This window comes from Tachypleus tridentatus, chromosome 6, assembly GCF_004210375.1.
Source record: "Tachypleus tridentatus isolate NWPU-2018 chromosome 6, ASM421037v1, whole genome shotgun sequence".
NCBI lineage: Eukaryota > Metazoa > Arthropoda > Merostomata > Xiphosura > Limulidae > Tachypleus > Tachypleus tridentatus.
In genome coordinates, this window is record NC_134830.1 from 69,155,246 (window position 1) to 69,176,958 (window position 21,713).

At 29.8% G+C, this 21,713-nt stretch overlaps 1 protein-coding gene and 1 long non-coding RNA gene across 5 annotated transcripts in view; one reads left to right on the forward strand and one right to left on the reverse strand.

The window, feature by feature from the left end:
* The window catches only part of LOC143252753 (serine/threonine-protein kinase tousled-like 2), an 84,014-nt gene extending 71,236 nt beyond the window's left edge, over positions 1-12,778 (reverse strand). Inside the window, exons 1-2 of one of the 4 annotated variants that reach the window (XM_076505381.1) lie at positions 12,673-12,778; positions 9,233-9,265 (exon numbers count right to left, since the gene is read on the reverse strand). The gene's annotated coding sequence lies outside the window, so the exon portion shown is untranslated. Of the gene's footprint in view, positions 1-9,232; positions 9,266-12,175; positions 12,544-12,672 lie in introns of those variants that run through there. The other 3 variants (XM_076505383.1, XM_076505382.1, XM_076505389.1) reach the window with 3 other exon arrangements.
* Positions 3,779-13,596, forward strand: LOC143252755 (uncharacterized). Its single transcript, XR_013029124.1, has 3 exons — positions 3,779-6,908; positions 11,311-11,415; positions 13,369-13,596. It is a non-coding gene; the product is annotated as an uncharacterized LOC143252755 (long non-coding RNA).
* The last annotated feature ends 8,117 nt before the right edge of the window (positions 13,597-21,713 follow it).

Here is a 21,713-nt window from a genome sequence, read left to right on the forward strand (position 1 = left end):
ATTTGTAACCAAGTGTAAAACAGCGTACTTTGAACGAAACTATTCTGTTAGCAGAATTGGAAAAGGGGTAAATCTCAAATATACACCTATTACATGTTAATAGAAATGATAACCCCTAATAATGATATGCTAAATAGCCTATGTTTATGGTAAATATCAGTAGAGCCTAAAAAGCATATGTGTCTCTATTTTTCTCTAAATTATTCAAATAAAAGTTAATCACCCTACTAGTAATTGTGATGGATTCAAGAGATGAAAACAGTCTAATGATGAACAATACAACCAAAGAAATAATTAGTTTTTGACACTCACCCACCTTCTCAGTTGAGTCTTAGTATTTCAATAACAAATGTTTACAATTGTACAAAACTTCTACCTTCACGTTATTCAATATATATATTTTTTTATTTGTTACTTCTGCAATTATGTTGCAATCATGAATATCAAGCTATTTAAAAAAGGATAAACAGAAAATAATACAAATATGCAAGATGTATCAATAGAATATTGAGAGAATGGTACATGATAAGTAAAATAAAACTTTTTGATTCTAAATGATATTATCAAAATCAGAATCAAAAATAAAATTATTAAACAAGAACAACTTAATGCAGTTATATCACAATTTCAAAACAAAATTATTTAATAATTAGTATATATTAAAAGAAAATTATAAGACTGATAACATACACACATTTACTTCTAGGAGTAACATAGGGAACCTTTTAGTTTACTTCTTTATAAGAGTTTAGAAATTAATAATAGAAAGCTAATAATAGAGATATTAGAAAAACATTATCTCTGATTCAAAATTTCTTTAACGAATAACAGGTATGTTCGCTCTCTACCAATGCACTAACAGTTGAATTTCTAGCATAGTTGTAACAAACTCTCTCTCACAATACAAAATCCATAAAAGTGAAAAACTTGCAGAATATTTCAAAAATTAAAAGTACATTTAATTCTCATGTAAGTTTACATTTCTTGCTAACTTATAAAAATTTTAAACCACTACACATTTAAGCCAAAAACTTCACAATTTTGTTATGCATATTCCTATAAACTTGGTTTGACACAAGTAACCAGAATAAAGCTAAGTGAATAAGAAAAGGATGCTATTAATCTAACTTGACCTTTGCACTAGCATATAAAATAACAGCTTCTTTGTAGGAAATATCAGTATACATCTATACCATTAATCTGCTTCAGCCCTATGTGCATAATTATGGGGTCAAAGTGCATGTAACAACTTTTTACAGAATGTCATTTAACATGGTATTATGCATTTGATGTTAGAGTTACCAATTATACATTTTACCCTACACTGCTGATTCAGTAACAGTCCATGGTGAAGGAAAGTTAACACCAGATACAATACAGAAGGATAATGAATAAACTGCAGATTTGCATTTCAAAGGTTCTATAGATTATGTAAATCTAACATGCAAAGTGTACAAAAGTATTCTTAATCTTCACATGAACAAGGTTAATTAACAACCTTGTTAATTCAGATATAGATCTTGAGTGTATCACATCTAAGTTTTTGTTTTCAACAGATTTGTAAATTTTAATAAAAGTTTGCCACAATTCATGTAGAAATAGATAGAACATTTGGAATTATAGTCAACATTCCTCTCCAACAAGAAGTTAAATGCACATTTGATTAATATTTCTTGAAAATCATCTGAAGCTCATTATTTGTACCATATAACAATATCTTTATAACACTCATAAAAAATGGAATGTGCTTCTCATTATACTATCCACCTAATATAACATCACTTCAAACCATCTCTCTGCTAACACTAATTTATCACCTACACTTCAAATTAGTGACAGTTTTCATTATCAAATAAATATTTTTATAAAAAATGAATTGTTAAAAACAAACTTCTATTATGTAACTCTTACAATACAAATTATGCATTCAATCTGGTAAAAAATAAACTGTATTTTTATAAATACTTACAGAAAGTGATTTAAGTTAACAATAAGCTCTAATTTAAATATCTTAAGACATTTATCAAAATGTTTCCTTCTATCTCTAATTTTTATATTTCAGGTAAAGTACTTTCAATATTACAAAACATCTGTAAATTTCCAAATTTCAACTTAATACAAACTCTTAATACTTAAAAAATTCTAGATAGTATGATAACCTAGTTAAAATCAGAATACTTATTTCTTAATATACCTAACACATTGTATACTAACATGTAAAAATACATCATCATTATATAACTTCAGCTTCTTAATATAATCAGCCTTGAACATTTTAAACTGCATTTGGTTAAATTTTATATGCTTGGAAGCTAGTATAACTAATTTATTAATCACTGTTGAAATTATATTTTGAAAAATTTCTATTTCATAATTAGTGTTAAGATTGGCATGATTTTATGCTATTATGTCAATTGGTATTCTTACTGGAAAGACTGGTCTTAACAGGTTTCCTATCAAATGAAATTTTAAGTTTTTTTCTTGAAAAGTAATATTTTTTATTTCATGTTTACTACAAAATAATTATGACATTCAAGCTACACAACAATATCCTTCAAAGTTTTTTTTTTTTTTTTTGTAATATATGCAGACTTTTCTTCCAATGTATTATTGCCCTTTCAAACTAAAAGTTTGTCCTTTTTAAACAAAATAATACCCTTTCTGTTTTACTTTTCAGTCATTAGAGCTTTAAAATTATTAATCATAAGTCTTTAATAATTTATGTTTAAACAATACATCAGTACATTATTCTATGAAATACTGCATGAACAATTCCAAACTAACAATTTTTTCTGGATTTTTTTCTTCAGGATTACAGATAGCTCAAAAATTGTGTATCATTTCTGGAAAGAATGGTATTAACAGAACCATTACAAAGGTTCAGAAAAAAATCAAATCAATCAACATATTTAATACTTGTTTTGATTTATGGTTTTTTCAAAGTATCTGCTTTTGTAATGCTTCAAAAAACAAATATCAAAAATGAAACTTATTCACTTGGAAAGCTTATGTGAACATTAGAAGTGAAGAAACAAAAACTTGCAAGTGATTAAATGTACATTACCAATATTAGGGTTGAAAATAAAAGCCTAGTTTGTATTCAGATAATATGATGTACAGTTTTTGATTTTTCCTATAGATAAAACACTTATATTTTCCTTACTAATATTTCTATTTCCATAATAAAAGCTTCTAAAGTATACAAATCTACACAACTGCAAAATACTGCAGCATACTATAATATCACAGTCTTTTTCTTTATAAATTTCACTCTTCATTTTCTTACAGTGTTGAAACATAGAAAGTTCAAATTTTCTACACTCATAATGAGTATGGTTTTAGCTTGCACAATTTCTACAGGATTCACATTAGTAATTATTTACACACACACATTTTGAACATTTAATTAAAAGTAGTTTGAAATTTTGTTTTGACTGCAGTTTTATTTTTAATTTTCACTAAAATGTTTTCAAGTTCTGTATTACACTAGTATAATAAATCAAACTGGTGAAAAGCTGTATGTGGTAGTTTTTTATGCTAAATAATTATCAATATGTTTTGTCTTTTTATCCACAAGAATGAAACTTTCTTAATAAATAACATTCCTATCATTATTATAAAATGTTACTTTGAAATAAAAGGCCTTAATATGATTTGGTGCATATAAAATAACAAAGAAAGATTGATCATATACAATAAAACTTTTTCAAAATGATTTCATATTTTTCAAATTAATTATACCTTCCACTTTTTTAAAATAGCATTTTTTATTTTTATTTATAATATAAATTCTCCATTTTTACTATTTCTTCCTTTGTAGAGATGTATTTTTAAGATTTTTTTCATATATAAAATTGTGGTAATGTAGATTATTAAAATTATAGACACCAATTACTGCTGTTGAAGTAACTTGCAGTTGAATGTTGGAATTCAGAATGTATCAAGCCACTAGATTAAGAGGATTCATACAAGTATTCTAACACATACAGCACCTCAATACTTTGGTAAAAAGACTAAAAACTTCCCATAAGTTGCTAACCTTATCAATTAATACTATAAAATTTGACTGAATTACTTATTTTAGATTTGATATTCCTTTTATTTATGTCTGTACATTACACTGTGCTGGAAATATTTGATATTTTTATCAGAAATAATTAAACTTGATACTACATACCACAACTTAATATCCAAAATAAAATGACTAAAGAAAAAACTGTTTTATAAATTCAATCCACATTATTACAAAGAGAGTACACATAAAAGTTAAAAAAATAAATCACATTATACCTTTAATCAAGTGATAAAAGGCTAAGTATATAATTTAAATTGTACTATGAAAGCTACGCTGATGGATTTTTTGCTTCTCATTTTGATGACTCAGGTTTCACTCTTTTTGGGTTGTTGCTTTGTCTCAGTATATATATACACATACACACACATATATGAGGAAAATATTTACAAAACATGTATTACAGAAAAATTATGATATTCTACCATTACAGTTAAATAGAATCATTCATATTTCTGCTACTCAAAATAATTTCATTGAGTTTGTTGAGCATTACAATGAATAAAAACCTCTAACACATGGTCTTGAGCTGTTTTTACTTTAGGATCTTCATTCCTAAGGAACATTGCTATACTTACATACATTGACTCTTTAGTATTATACCTATACATTTTCTACATTCATAATACACTTCTAGCATTACAAGTATAGAACTATTCACCATATATTTGTCTGTTCTTGTGAAATATAAACACAGTAAATATAGAAGTTCCTTTTACAGTCCTTTTATTTAGTATATTTCTTTATGTTGAAAAATAAATTCTAATTATATAAATTTCCTTTCAGCAGTAAGAGTAAACATCAGAATTTAATTTTGTAGTAAACACAATATTGTTTGAAACTGTCTTTTTACCACCTTATTTTAAATACATAATTAATAACCATCCTTGAAAAAGCCCTTTCTTCAATGTACAGGCTATATTTTGTGCAAAACATTTTCAGTTGAAATTAGTAAGTTATTTTCATATATAACTTACATAACAATATAATGAACAAAATGCTCTAAAATATTAGAATAAATTTCAATAGTCTTTTTTACTTATATAATATCCATGAAGTAATAACTTCTACAAGTAGAAATGTTAAAATTCTACAATAAGATTCTTTCAAATGTATAAAATATTTTATCTTTAAAAAATTGGATAATTTCTCCAATTCTGATCCTTAATGATTTTACAATTTTTATTTAAGATTAGAAATAAAATAATTTATTTTAATGTGTTATATCAATTGTGTTTTTCCAGATATCGAATAACATGAATTGGAAGTTTTCATAATGTCCTTTGAATAACCATAATAGGTTTGATATGGACATGGATATTTCAATCAATACTAATGACTTGAAATTCAGAAATTTGGGACATATTTCATTTTTAGTAAATGGTTACTCTTTAATAAAGTGTGTTTCGTTCATAGAATGTTTTTGAAGCTGCTTTATACTTTCACCAAACAAATTACAATATAAATGTAAAATTTGTTTAATAATAACATCAGGGAATAAATTACTCATCATAAAAATGTTATTGCCAACAATGAAATCACTTAAGTAATAGTGAGGTGCATATATGAGTATACAGCTTAATTAGTAACAAATGCTACAAGACCATTATTAAAAACTGAAATCAAGTTACTGCAGTAATATACAAGATAAACTACCTAATGTTTTTCCTATATTAATTCCAAAGTTTTACACACTATCATTTCATTTTGAAAAGGAACTAATTCAATAGGTTCTATAATATTTCACAAAACATGAGAATGACATTTGGAGCAGAGTAAAAGTTCAAAATTTTAAGACATAAGTAGAATAATAAACTATATATATATAAATGCATATTTAAATAAAGTTTTTATATATGAGAATAAATGAACATCTTTGTTGCTTATTCATGATGTATGTAATGATACTTTAAAAGCTACTTGCTAAATGATTATTGTATCAGTATGTCTGCAACAAACAAGTGAATTCTGTTTTTTTTAACTCTGTCATAAAATATTTTCCCTGAGAATTTGGCTGTAAAATCTTAATTTGCAATAAATTTTACAGTATTCTTCTCTCTATAATCATATAATAAACTATCTTAAAAATATATTCTGCAATTCACATGCATATCTCAGAAATATGAAGCAGTTACAACTAATATAACTGCATTTTACTTTATAATAGCCTGCTTGAATTAACCAGTACTTTTATATAAATGTAGTCATCTATTCATAAAGCATGATCTTCTCCCCTGGATAACAAATCAATAACAAAAATTTCATGATGTTAGAAAAACATGAAAAAAACACATCAGTTCAAGAAGTCTTGATAGAAATGAAACAAAAACCATACAATCTAAGCACTTTCCAAAGGTAGACCTTTTTTCCTCAGGGACAAACTGGGAGTTCCAGTTTTATAATAACATCAGTTTTATAATAATTTAGACTCTGAAACATATATAAACAAAGTTCCAGTTTGTCTCTCAAAATGCTTTTGCTCAGAGGTACAGACTAGTTATTGGCTAATAACTATGACAAAATAGTCAGTGTTTTTGTTTTTCCTATTTGCTTATATATATTGAAACTTTAGTCGTTTATACATGACATACAACTTTCTTTCCCTTCAAGTTACAAGTTTAACCCCTGATACATTTTCCATTTATATTCTTTTGAGTTTTACATTATAATCAACATTTGTACAAATTAATTGTACAACTTCTACTTGCACATAAAAGTTAAAACAATTACGATAATAATTTCTACAAAACAAAGTACCACCAAGTACAATGGTTTTGCTTTCTTTTTTCAGTTTGACTTCTTTTGCTAAGAGATCAACTTCAATCGTTCAAACAAGGTAAAAAATATATATTTTTATATTTACATTATAATTAACATATTACAAAAATGTAAAATCAATCTTTGAAAATTCAATTTATGTATCCATTCACTAATTTGAACAATAATAAATTTAATAAAATTATTTGTTGTACACATGCATATGTAATTCATACATGTGCCATATGATTTTAGACTCTGAAACATATATAACAGAAATAATATAAGTGGTTAAACAATAACATGTATAAAAAAAACCTTTTAAAGTTAACTAACTTTGCACAGCTTCAGTTGTTTGTTCCAGTAAGATGTTTTGAAGGTGCAAGTGTAAAGAAATAAATTATCTAATAAACTAATCATCTGGTCTACTAAGCTACATTAAATTTTGTTGATGTGAATTAGTTAATGTTATTGGTATAATACACAGGTATAGATACATCTTTTTTCCATGATAAATGGCAAATTCATGTATTCAAAAAGAAATATTGAGGACAAAAGGCAATTTCAATATTCCTCACTCTGACTGGTTTTATTGCATATAAATATCTTCAATGGTCTGCTAGTATGTAATCTTTTATATTTACTTGTATTTTGAAAAGTACAATACCAATGCCTGAAAACCACAAAAAACAACACACGTAGCATAAACAAATAATTAATCTTCAAACAAAACAAAAACTAAAAACAGGTTTTACTAAAACTTCTTTTGATTAGTATAACAAAATTATGATTAATGTTTATGTACAGTTAATTAAGTTTCACAAAGTGCTGTTTTCAAAATAGCATTATTAGCATAAGCTTCCATATCATATGAAAGTTTGTAACCACACCTTTTGGTAACATTTTTCATATTCACCTCATGAAAACAACTTAAAGTCTGAAATTAATTTGAAGTTTCAATGAAATGTTATTTTCAGACAACATTTCTTCATGTACTTTAGGAAAATAACAACAATGGCTGTATTAAAACAATTTGTTTAAAAAATATTTCCTTTTGATCATAACATAGATGGAGGTTACCTAGGATTTGTACTTATAAAATATATGGACAACAAGGAACAACTGATTCTTCAAAGCTATCCTCATACACAGACACCCTTGAGATGCAAAATATAAAATCTAACTTTTGTTTTTCAGAAACTTATCAATTCTCCTTTTAAATTTTCATAAAGTGCCAGTTTTTACTAATGACAATGTATCCCATAGATCAATCAAGCTGTTAGAAAAATAAAACTATTAATTGGAGTTTGGTCATTCTAGCCCAAATCTTAAAGTCAAACTGATGTCTCCTCATACTATTGTCTTTAGAATGCAGTACAAAAAATAAAAAAATAGATCTTTAATTCTCTAATCCTCCAAAAATTACATAAATTTCAATATCATCTCTTACCCTAATTTTTCCAGCCTAAAATAATTTAAAGTATCAATTTATTCTCACAAAATAACTTTCATTCTCAAAATCATTCCAGTGGCACTCCTCTGGACCCTTTTATCCTTGAATAAGGAGATCAGAATTGTATACAGTATTTTAAAAATGACCTAACTATTGTATACAGATAAGTAACTTTTTTACCTGTAAAAAATATGTCTATAAATATATTTTCAAATTCTATTAACTTTGCTATTAAGCAACACAGAACTGCTGAAGGCTTGAGTGACTTAATCACCACTATGTGTAGATTATTTTCTTCAGTCACAATATTAAGTTCTTATCTATATTATATACTTTACCTAAATTAAGATAATTCAAATGAATTACTTTGGACTTACTGTAATTTAACGTCATTTGCCAAACATCTTTAACCAATTGATCCAAATCATCCTGTAGTGCCTCAACATTCTCAATACAGATATAAAAATCCCAGATTTTAATTTTATCCCTAACTTTTACTATTTCACTATTTATGCCCTTATCAATATCATCAATGTAAATAATTAACAGCAAATTCCCAAGCATGGACTCCTGAGCCACTCAACTAATAACAAGAGTCCATTTTAAATTGACACAATTAGTAACATTTTGTTTTCTTCTTATATAACCTTCCTACTATTTTTGGCACACATTATCAAAAGATTATTGAATCTAAGTACCCTGAGTCTACACCCTCTCCATCATCCAAATAATATCTAACATCCTAAAACAAAATTACTAATTAGTGAGGAAAAATTTCCCATTAATGAATCCTTATTCATTTTCTGTTATATTTAATTAGAAAATTTTGCAAATTTTCTATCAAATTCTTTACAAGTTTTCTCTTAACAAACATAATACAAACTATTCTATAATTTCCAATGCAACTCTTATCACACCCTATATAAATAACAGTAACATTAGCAACTTACCAATCTTCAGGCACTTGTCCATTGTTCCTTTACCTATAAAAAAAAAAAAAGAAAGATGAAGACTTACATACTTAATCTTTGACCTCCTTTAAAGCTGTGGAAAAACAATCTTATCCTGGTGTTTTCTTCTTTATCTTCCATTGTAAATGCTCTAAATTTTGTTACATTCTCCTCATTGGCATAGCTATCCTGTTAAACTCAATCACTACCATACAATCTTAGTTTAAACTGTCTTTAATGAACTTCTTAACATTTTGCTATCTAACCTTCTTAAAAGGAGCCCATTTGTAAAATATAATTCACTCTTACCCTGAAAACTATCCCATAAATCCAACTAGTCCACCCAACTGTTGTTCTAAACACATCTTTCATTTAAGCTTTGTTTCCTACTACATAGCTCATTCCCGCACAAAGTCCAAAGCAGTACTTTCAAAAGGGCCACATGTTATTTCTATCTTTAAATTTCTGAAATAGTTCTTTATATTTCTTGAGCAGCTCTTCTACTTTATAGCTTCTAACATCATTTTCTTCTACATGCACTACTAAAAGAGAATGCTCCTCAGTGCCAGCAACAAAACAGTCAACATGTTCTATGATGTTCTCTACTTTAACACCTGGCAAACAAATTCTAGACTTAGTCTTTCTGTATTTCACACTACATGTTTTCTGTATAAGAGAGTCCACATCATGTACATCTACTGATTATAACCTGATAAAGTACAATAAACATTTAACATCATCAACACAAGATCTGTAGTATTAAATTTACTTATACTGTATATGTGATGAATGCCATATACATATGTTAGCTACAACTTCCATTTATATAAAACATTATATACACCAAAACATTACTAACGTTGCACTAAAAATGTATCTCTGAACATCTGGTATGGGTATTAACACTTTTATTGATAACCAAAGAACAAAGTTTTGACCTTCCTAGGTCATTGTCAGGTTAACAAAGACAGTTTGCAACTGACTGTTGCCAGGCACATCTTAGGGACAAGAGTATAAATGGGTACGGGATTGTAGGGGGCATTGAAGTTGTACATTAGGTTATTAATTAGTATAGGTATAAGGGTGTTTCTTTATATTGGTTTAATTTTTGGTTTTAGTTGTTATATAAGTAGGACTTCTTTTCAATAATGATGTTGCACTTAGTGAATACAAATGGTACAAGAGAAACTACCAATCAGTTATTTTTTACATAGCATATATACATATAGGTTCATGCATGCCAAACAGTCAGATTAACGTTATCACAATTACAAAACACATGTTTCCTGGTTTTCTTCACAATGGAGGTTTTAACTTATTTGCAGTATTAATTAGATATTTTCAAGCACTGATAATGATTAGTGGTCTTGCATATTAAGCTACTCCATGATTCAGTCTCATTTTGAATAAAGTTTTTAATTAATTTGCAACATGGTTAAATACCAACAAATAACTAGACTTAAATGCTTTTTATTTTCTTGGGAGTTAAAACTTCTAAAAATTAACTGTTAGATAAATAAGGAAATAAATGAACAATAAGGCAAGGTAAAAAAAAAAAAGACAACAATTACTGAGATTCATAGAATCAAATATGTGGTAATAATGCTAAAATGTCCATGTCAAAAAATAACTAAGATAAGAGTTCATGTATGTATTTAAATAAAAGTCAATATTGTAGTGACTTGTTAAGATTTTCCAAGAGTTATTTTAGTGATTATGCACAAAAAATATTTCTTAATTTATATTCTTTACTAACATAATTTGTCTACTAGATTCCTATTTTCATGTTTTTGTTAAAATATTATACAGACATTTTTATTTTAAGAGTTTCCTTCAAGGTTTTTCAATACAACTAGGCTCTCCAGAAGAGAAATAAAGTTTGCAATCAAATGCTAGTCTGTGTATCATTTTGATACAGTATATCCGTGTATGCCAACATGGAATTTGTTTTACAGACCAGGTTTCATTTTTTGTAATAACTTACATTTTAGTTCTGATATATATAGTTAAAATTAATTTTCATCAAAATTTATTAATTACTAATAACCTTTAATTTTAGTGCTTTTTTTTTTTTATAGTGTTATTGGATACTTAACATGTTGAAACAGAGATGTAACACAATGTTAAGTATGGCTGTTTAAATGAGTCTTATGTACACGAGCATGAAATTGATATATAAACTGGTAAGGAAAACTATATTACTTGAAAGAAATACCTAACTTAAGATATACAGGAATAGAAAAAAAATTGAAAATGTTGAATCTGTAAAGTAATATATCTGTTTAAAAGTTCATTTCCTTAACTTTCTAAAATTTTTAATTCAATCAATTACTAGTTGTTAGTTGAACAAAGAATTAGAAGGAATCTGATTGGAATGTTTAAGACTAATGGAATTTAATAGTGTGGGTACACCATTTTTTCTTTTAAACTTTATTGTTAGAATACAGTCTGTCAAAGAACATATTTAACTATTATACAATAAAATACACTTTATCAGAAAACAAGAATAATTTTAATCTTGACCTTCTAATGTTGTGAACCAGTTATTCTAAATAACTGAGGAAGATAAAGTATATGTATTTCTTAACTTTCCATAACATAGGAAATCATAATTTTAAAATACATTTAATTTTTAAACTGTTCAATTTTGACTATGGTATTACCAAGTTAATATTCTATAAATTTTGTTTTACAAATTCTCTAACATTTCTGAAGCTACTGAACCATGTTTGTTATAGCAATATATAAATTATTTATCAAAAAATCATTACATCACATACTCATTTATTCATTTGATATTCATTTGCAAGTACTATATATATATATATATATATATTATAGATTTCCCTTCCATCTTCATGTTGAACAAGTATTGAATATATTATGCTATGATCTACAGACTGGAAAAAAATTAAGCACTGAAAGAAAGAAAATAGATACTACCTGGAAAATGAAACAAATATGGGAATTGTTTTTCTGGGTAGTTTGAGTCCTAAATTTTCGAAAGTTTGTTCAAAAGATGAAAAATTCAATAGTCTTTTCAATTCTACTTTACCTATGGATCTTGTAAATATAATTTGATGTAATGTTAATTAATAAAACACTTTGCAGAAAATACCAGTACATACGATCATGATATTTGTGGTTCATGGTTGCCTACCACCTTTACTTGAAGGAAAATAAAACAAGTTAAAGAAAGCCAGAGAACAGAATATTATGCAAGAAATGGCCAACGTAGTAATAATATAACACGTAACCAATACAATATTAGTATTACTGTAACAGTACAAGTAATACTACACCAAACTGCTTGATACTGAACGGCTGATTTTATCTTAAAGCCAGTATGAATAAAACAAAAAAAAACTATTGCCAAAGCTTTTATGATCCCATAACTACACTAATAACGCAAAATAATGTGGATATAAATATTTCCTTACCAATATCACAATTTCTTGTCCAATTACAAAATAAATCACTTTATTTTTCTCGTTGCAAAAAAAAAAAAAAAAGAGTTTTCATGTGGAATGTTTCAGCTGCCCCCTGCTCTCTAAAAAAGGCCCAATGTTATTACTTAACAAATTTAAATGTGTTTATTTAGTTGAATTTACTCCATACGTTTCTTTAACAGAAAATCGTTGTTGTTAATTAGTACAATGGCATTCCTATGTCACCTTTTCCGTTTCTTTTTTTCTTTATTTTATAGTGTTGTCATTATTAGTTTTAATATAGATCTGAGTTAATTATTTTTACGGGAATTATTGAACTCGGAATAAAACCTTGAGTGTCCGAGGTACATTTTGCATGAGGATTGTGAAAAATAAATTTCATAAACAAGTTAAACACAATTCAATATTACTTATTAACCACAGTTTGAACAATACACAAATAAAGGTGACAGGTAGATAATATACAAAATAGTAATTTTAATATTTCGAATAAGTGTAAACTAATGTCGATGATTTTTTATATGGCTGAGCAAATATTTGTGAAAGAGCAAACTGTAAAAACATGTCAATAAGAAATACAAAATAACATATTTAAATGAAATGATTACATTTGTCGTTATTGTAGGGATTAATTTGCAAATATGTGTTTTTGAATAATACATCTCAATCTTTATTATTTTGTCATAGCTGGAGAGCCTAAGAAGTTGCACCCATTTGTCCACCCTTAATCTGGACGTGTGTACTGTTACTTAGCATAATATCATATTGTTATTTTGTAAACTATTCTTAGACCAATTTTAAAAGATACAGTGTAAGATTTTAATATAAATGTTTCCGAATAATTCTTTTAGCTTATTACTTTACTATATATCATCAATTACTTTTAATTCTTCAATTCCTTTTTATAAGTTCAGCTCTGAGCACTTGCCATTGTTTGATGGAGTATATAAATGATGTAACCATTTATTAATTAAAGGGCTTGGCCAAGTTATTCTTACATTTTTGTATGAATGTACTTTCATCCTTTATGAAATAAGCGATATAGATTAAATGATAACTTGTCAGAATACAGCTTCCAACAAAGTTTGTAGCTTTATAATTGTAACTGTGTTAACTCTTTCAAATAGCAGAAGAAAGTGATACTAAACAAACTATTAAGATTCACTCAAAAGGTATTGAGCATATAAGAGCATTATACTTTTATTTTTAAATCACAAATAATGGATATAACTGTGTATTTCGAATGAATCGATTTTATTTTTGTCAAAATTTACGAGATTGACAGTAAACTATAACTACATGTGAGAGAGAAATAAAAACATTTTTGAAATGTTCAAACAATTATGGATTTTCCAAAAAGTATAATAATTTAGAAATACATACAATGATGTGACAGAAAATGAAAGAGTTTGTGACAGCAACAGGTAAGAATTTTAATAACGTAAATATCAACTTAAAATTTTTTCCCTCATTAAGTAATAAATTAGTACAAGTATACAAGAAAGCTGAAAATAATATTTTAGATGCTACAATTACTATCTATTCAAAAGGTACGAAAGTACTGATGAATAAGTCCTATAAATGATTCAAGAAAATTTGATATTTGGTAGTATTTTATCAAAGCCATTGATACACTGAGTTCATCTAGAAACTTTGTAAGATACACCCATTTAATATCACATGTTTTCGAGTTATTTTATGCTATATATACACAACTGTTTCAGTTTAATTTAAATGTGAAGGTTAAAGTTAGTTATTTTTAGAAGCATTGGTTGTCGTGGGTTTGTTTACTAATCCTTTATGTAGTTTGCTAGTTATGCGTTGGTAACTTTTCTATTATTGCATCATGTTATTAGAACCTTCTGAGTTTTTTTATTGTTTTAATGAGATTTTTCTGGATTTTTGAATTTTATTAGGCTTTACGATTCTTATATTTATAAATTAGAGTTGAACTATAAAAACTAACTAGAATTTAGTAAGATTGGGGACTAAAATTGTAGCTATTAGCTCTTGATTTAGAATAACGTTAGATTAGGCTTAGTAAATGTAATGGTTTTGTAGGCTTAATTATAATTCATCTTGCAGTAAGATTGTAAGACAAATTAAACGCATTGTTTTATTTAATAAGTACAGTTTAAAACGAGTTAATTGTCAAACATAGGCTTAACAGTGTTAATAACAGGCTATTGGTATTTAATCATAGTATCGAGTGTTAACTTGAATTCTTCAAATAATACTACGGTTAAGATTAATTCAAGGGTTAAGCGTTTGCAGTTTGTTAAGTATGATAGGTGCAATGAGTGGGTTTTATTTGGGAACTCTGGACTACTATACTCTTTTATATAGGTTATTTAATAGGGAGAGATTAGTAAAGAGAGGGAGAGGAGTGGCTTTATATGTAAAGTGTGAGTTATATCATGTTGAAGTTGAGAACATTAAGAAGGTTGAATCCATTTGGGTTTGTTTTAATGAATATCAAGGGAAAAAAATCTTCTTAGTAGGAATTTATTACAGACCACCAGATGAAACTGATAAAATTAGTGAGAAACTTCACAGTTTGATTAAGATTTCAGCTGTAAATGAAGTTATAATTATGGGTGATTTTAATTTCAGACATATTGATTGGGAAATGATAGCGTCAAACCACTTTCAAGTGAGAAAGGTTTCTGGAAACTGTTCAAGATAGATTTCTTCACTAAATGATTAAGGAACCTACTATAAACGATTCTATTTTAGATCTATTGTTAACTTCTAATATAAAAATGGTTAAGAGGGTAGAAATTTGAGAACACTTAGATACAAGTGATCATTGTTGCATTAGGTTTGATATTTTGTTGTAAATGTAAATCAGGAATAATGATATTTTGATTCCAAATTTCAGAAAAGTAAATTTTGAAGGGATGTAACAAGAATTATCTGTTGTTAATTGGGCAGCTGTGTTATTTGGAAACACTGAGCAAATGTGAATTTTTTTAAAAAAGAAAAGCAATTCAATATTCAAATAAGATATATTACTTCCAGAAATAAAAGGGTAGCTGCAAGTAAAAACTAGGTTGGCTCACAAACGGTGTGAGAGATAAAATTAGAGAAAAGCACCACAAATTTTGCATGATAGCATTTAGTAAGGTGTGGTACGATCTAGAACTCTGTCGGGGTATAAATACATGTCAAAAATGTAGTTTGATATACATATATATGGACTGTGTGATTGTGAGCTTAGCGATGAAGAGCATCTAGTAATGATTTTTAAAGTGAAACAGAGTATAGAAGAATAATTCGTATTGTCATCTGTTTAAGGTAATTGAACCAGACTGTGTGAACTGTGACGAAAAAATAGTTATTTAAAGCTCTGGATATAACAGTAGTAGCCAACAGTGTAACGAACATTTCTGTAAATGTTTAACTTGTTTTAATATATTATTTTAAAACAAATGAATTGTGTGCTGTTTGTTTATTGCTGAAATTTATTGCCACCTACTGTAAAGAATCCAGCCCATGAATACATAAAACGTGACAGTGGCGAGACAGATTGGATCTATAGTAATAAACAACAGTAGAAGTACGCGTAAACAACAGTAGCAAATAGTCCTATATGGATACAGATGTAGTAGTGATAAAAATACTGTATGGTCACGACCACCCTATAAATGTCGAATGACTTTGATAAATGGATGGAGAGGAGCAAACGACTTGAGATCAAAGATGGGGATCTACAAGAGTTTGTTAAACAACAAGAAGATTTAGAGAGAGAAGAGCATCGGCAGAGAAAAGAGACTAGAGAAAGCTAATAAGAGTAAAAATTGGGATTTGCCAAGTTCATCAAACAAACAGATATAGGACCCAAGAATAACAATGGGGCTATGGCCAGCCGACCAAAACTGCTCAAATTTGGTGAACAGAAAGACGACGGGTGAATTTCTGAAGTGGTATGAAATATTTGTCTAAAGCCAGAACTGGGAGAAAGGCCAGTCTGTTTCAGCCTCCTTCTAACAGATAAAGGCCTGAAAGTATATATGGGTACTATGCCAAAAGATATCATGAACAATGCCAAGTTAATAGTGACCTTACTTAAATGCTATGAATGTATTGAGGAAACTTTTTGCCAGAAGTTTAGAGAATTCAAATCTGAGACTGGAGAATATGTCTACTGTAATACTTCATAAGGAAGACTGACATGGCAAGTGTGAAGATTGTTTTGAAGTAGTGGCAGATCTACTAATATGTGTACAGTTCCTGATCCCGTGCTCCATTGACTTGTCACTCTTTCTAAAAAGAGAGCATTGAAAGACATGGGTGAAATGACCAAGTTAGCAAAACAACATTTGGAAGCTCATGGAGGGAGTATAATTGCCAAGTCCAAGAATAAGTGTCTTCCTATTGTCTTTTGATTTCTTGTCAACTTTGGTGGCATCCTGCTTCTGATCAGCCACTCCTGGTTTTGCATTTGACTGGTTATTCTTGGACCTGTCAATTAAACTCTCTCCGTGAGCTTCCATATAAATAGGAATAAAATGGGACACAATGAAAGGGAGTGCAAATATGTCACCAACAAACAACAGCAGAAAAATTAACATAAAGCAACTAGAGCTATCTAGAAAGATGGTGTTGGCAACAAATAAGAAAAAGTGACTGTAAGAAGTAACAGAACGAACAAAACTTGTCAGATTCAGCATAAGAATTAAGTGCTATCATTATGATTAAACATTGTACCTCTTATGGTCAGCTCATATTAGCAAATTGGTCAACAACGTCAGTGGTGATTAGAGCATATGAAAAGCATCAAGAGGTGCCTAGAAACCACGAGCCAATAAGTGAAAACTAGGTCGAGGACTAGCAAGTGAAAATCATACTATACATTGGGTGCAGCAGTGAAATCCAGTCCAGTGCGTGATGACGGGCAAGTTTCCTTTAGTAAGAATAAAGGTGAACTCTGCATATTACGTGGGAAACCTTAAGGTCATTTGTATGAAGGTACCCATCTACAAATTGATGACTGCCAGTCTAAGTATAGAGGAACAAGACAGAAAGGAGAATGGTAAAACATATTCAGTCACTGTAAGAGCTCAACAAAGCAAGTAAGACATCAAGTCTTGAAAGGTGAAATCTCGAATTTATTTTTTAGGAATTGAAAGAAGCAGAGAAAAAATACTCTTCACTGTAGCAATTTTTAAACAGTACCGAGGAGGAATTTGAGTACAGAACAAAGGGAAAATGGACTTACAGAATAGAGGACCAGAAGGGAGTGCAGTACCACAGGTATCAAAGCAGTTCTACTGGGGAAGTTAAACACATCATAGTACCAACAGAATGCTGGATTCAAGTGATAAAATTGTATCATGAGTCGAATGTGGAAAGACACTTAAGATCGAAGAAGATATAAGACATAATCACCAGCAAACTCTATCAGCTGGGGAGTCATTGGAGCTGTGATCAAATTCTACAGGTCATGTGACGTCTGCCAAAGGACAGCACCTACAGATAAGGTAGCAAAGTAACTGTGGACTTGATCAGATCCCTAGTACCTGAATTTGACATGGGTATCTGGTAAATGCTAACAATAGTCGACTATGCAACATGTTACCTATAAGTCATAACACTGTCGAAGATAAGGAGGGAGAGAATAGCAGAAGCCCTCCTGGAAGTGTTCTGTATAATAGGCTTTCCAAAAGAAGTCTTGAGTAACAGAGAGATTCAATTTACCTCAGAACTGATGTAAGAGGTGCATAGACTCATCAGAACTAGGCATCCCTTTAGCGCCATGTTCAAGCCCAGATGTAATTGGATTTTGTGAGAGAATTAACAGTCTTAAAAGCCTGCTGAAGAAGATATGCCAGAAAAGACCACATGAGTTGGACAGGAACTGCAAGCAGTATTATTTGCTTACTGAGAAGTCCCAGAAGCAAGCACAGAATCTTCATCTTTCGAGTTATTGCACGAAAGAATAGTAGGAGGTTTGATGTAAATGTTGAAAGATCTATGGACAGGAGAAGGAGAGTCAGGAACACATACCAGTACTTCTTGAACCTTAGAAACCAACTGAAGGAGACCTATCAACTCGCTCGTAAAAGTTTGTCTACAGTTCAAGGTAGCCAGAACCAAAGAAGCCAAAGAAAGTTGTTTAAAGTTTGGATAGTAGGTCTTGATTTTTCTATCCACACGCAACAGCAAACTAATCCTGCAGTGGAAAAAATATTTTGAAGTGCAAGAAGTTGTTATCAGAATGGACTATAAGGTGAAAATGGACAAGAAGATCAAGGTTTACCAAGTCAATCTGTTGAAGAGGTACTTCGAGAGGGAAGAAAAGCTAACGAGTGCATCTATTGAGGTCATTAAGGAGAGTAGTGCAAATGTTGTTACAGAGTATAGATATCTTAGTCTTTGTGCATGAAATGAAAACAGTCTTTGTATTTAGTGTAAAAAATACTAATAATATGTTTCTTGAAGAGGGACTTGTTGTTAGATATACACAACCCTTTCAGTTTTAAGTTTAATGCGAGTGTTAAAATTTGTTATTTTTAGAAGCGAGTGGTTGTCGAGGGTATGTATCAGAATTGCGGAGATACATTTCAGGTTAACCTGAAGATGACTTTGAAAGGTCGAAACGGTGTTCTCTGCTTATCAATAAAAGTGTTAATATCCATACCAGCCGTTCTAAGATACATTTTTTATTTCAAGTGTGTTTCTCTTCATCAAGAACTGTCGAGGGTATGTTTACATAACTGCTTGCGAATTATAGGTTGTGTTGTTGTCGTTTTGAATTAAGCACAAAGCTACACAATGGGCTATCTGTGCTCTGCCCACCACGGGTATCGAAACCCGGTTTTTAGCGTTGTAAGTCCGCAGACATACCGCTGAGACACTGGGAGGCATTTCAGTAGTGTAGTTCACTAATGATAAATTTGTATTTGCTATATTTTTGTGTCATGTTACCTGGACCATCCAGCTTTTTCTCGTTGTTTTAATTGAATAACATTGCATCATAATATCTAGTAGTGTGTGGAACGTTCTAGAAATCTGTCGGGGTATAAATACGCGCCGAAAATGTATTTCGATATAAATAGACATAGACTAGACTGTGTGATTGTGAGTTTAGCCGCAAAGAGTGTACAGAGGCGATTTTTAAAGTGAAACAGAGTACAGAAGAATAATTCGTTTTGTTTGAAATTAAGAACAAAGCTACACAATGGGCTTTTCAGCGGTGTGAGTCCTCAGACATGACGCTGTGCCACTGGTGGGGGGTAGGTAATTAGTTTTGTCAGTTGTGTTATGAGGTAACTGAACCAGCCTGTGTGAACTGTGACGAAAAAAAAAATTACTTGAAGCTCTGGATATAACAGTGATAACTAGCAGTGTAAAGAACCTTTCCATATAAGTTTAACTTGTTTTAATATATTATTTTAAAAGAAGCGAACTGTATAATGTTTGTTTATTCTTCAAATGTAACGCTGACAAGCCACAGACACCTACTATAAAGAATTCGGCCAATGCATACAAAAAACCTGACATCTTATATGTTTCTAAAATGAAACAGTGATTTTACAAGTAAACTTAAAGATCAGTATCATACATTTGTTGCAGTTCATCCATGATGTATTTGCATCGATACTCATCATTGTAAAAGTAAATTATCTATATGCACATGTATTCATGAAAGTTTGAGAAGTGACAACATAATTCCCTTCAGACTTTCTGTAACACTTGTTGTTGTAAGTATCTGCGCACCAAAAACTGAAATCAAGAGGACATATTTTCAGTGTACGAAACATTTGCAATGATGTTTTTGTGTGGTTCCGTTCGTAATATCACATATTCGATATATTTTTTATTCAGTTGCTATCCTTACAAAGTATTTTTAAGTAAAGATAGTACTGTTCCTCACTTACTACCTTATGGTTCCATGCTGTAAGGAAAGAACATTATTATTACCATAGGTTTGTACAATACGATTCCTAATAAAAACTTCCGAGGAGGCCTGGCATAGCCAGGTGGTTAAGATACTCAACTCGTAATCTGAGGGCCGCTGGTTCGAATCCCCATCACACCAAAATGCTCGCCCTTTCAGCCATTGGGGCGTTATAATGTTACGGTCAATCCCACTATTCGTTGGTAAAAGAGTAGCACAAGAGTTGACGGTGGGTGGTGATGACTAGCTGCCTTCCCTGTAGTTTTACATTATGGACGGCTAGTGCAGATAGCCCTCGCGTATCTTTACGCAAAATTCCAAAGACACCAAACCAAACTTCCGAGTATCGTAATATGTAAACCACAATATCTACTACATCCAGTACTGGCGAGGCTTTTCATGCACTTATCAAAGCTCTTCAGGTCGGTTGGGATACTATAAACAAATTACCGATTGTGATACAACTTATGGTAATAAATTGCTAGAGCAACAACTGTTTCGGTATGAACTGCATTAGTTCTTCAAGGGTAATTTTTATTAATTCTTTCTATCACGACACATCACACTTAGGGTAAGGTTGTTGTTTTTTAAGCTGTGCCATTTATTTATTTTAATACAAATTTTGCACTAAGTGGGTTTCTTCACTTAACCTGTTCATTATTAGAACTGAGGATCTAGCGAGATAGAGCTCTTGATACCGGAGCGGATGAAACAACTACTGCTTCAGCGGAACAAATTTATGTTCGTGATTATTAATAAGAATTTCTGAATGAAAGCTTTGTTTGTTTGTTTGTTTTTTAATTTCGCGCAAAGCTACACAAGGGTTATCTCCGCTAGCCATCCCTAATTTAACAGTAAGACTAGAGGGAAGGTAGCTAGTCATCACCACCTACCGCCAACTCTTGGGCTACTCTTTTACCAATGATTAGTGGGATTGGCCGTTACATAATAACGCCCCCACGGCTAAAAGGGCGAGCATGTTTGGTGCAACGGGAATTCGAACCCGCGACCCTCAGATTACGAGTCGAATGCCTTAACCCACCTGGCCATGCCTGGCTACTAAAAAAACTATTAGAAGAATGAGAATAAACGTAAGAATGATATAAAGTATTATTTGTAATATTACATC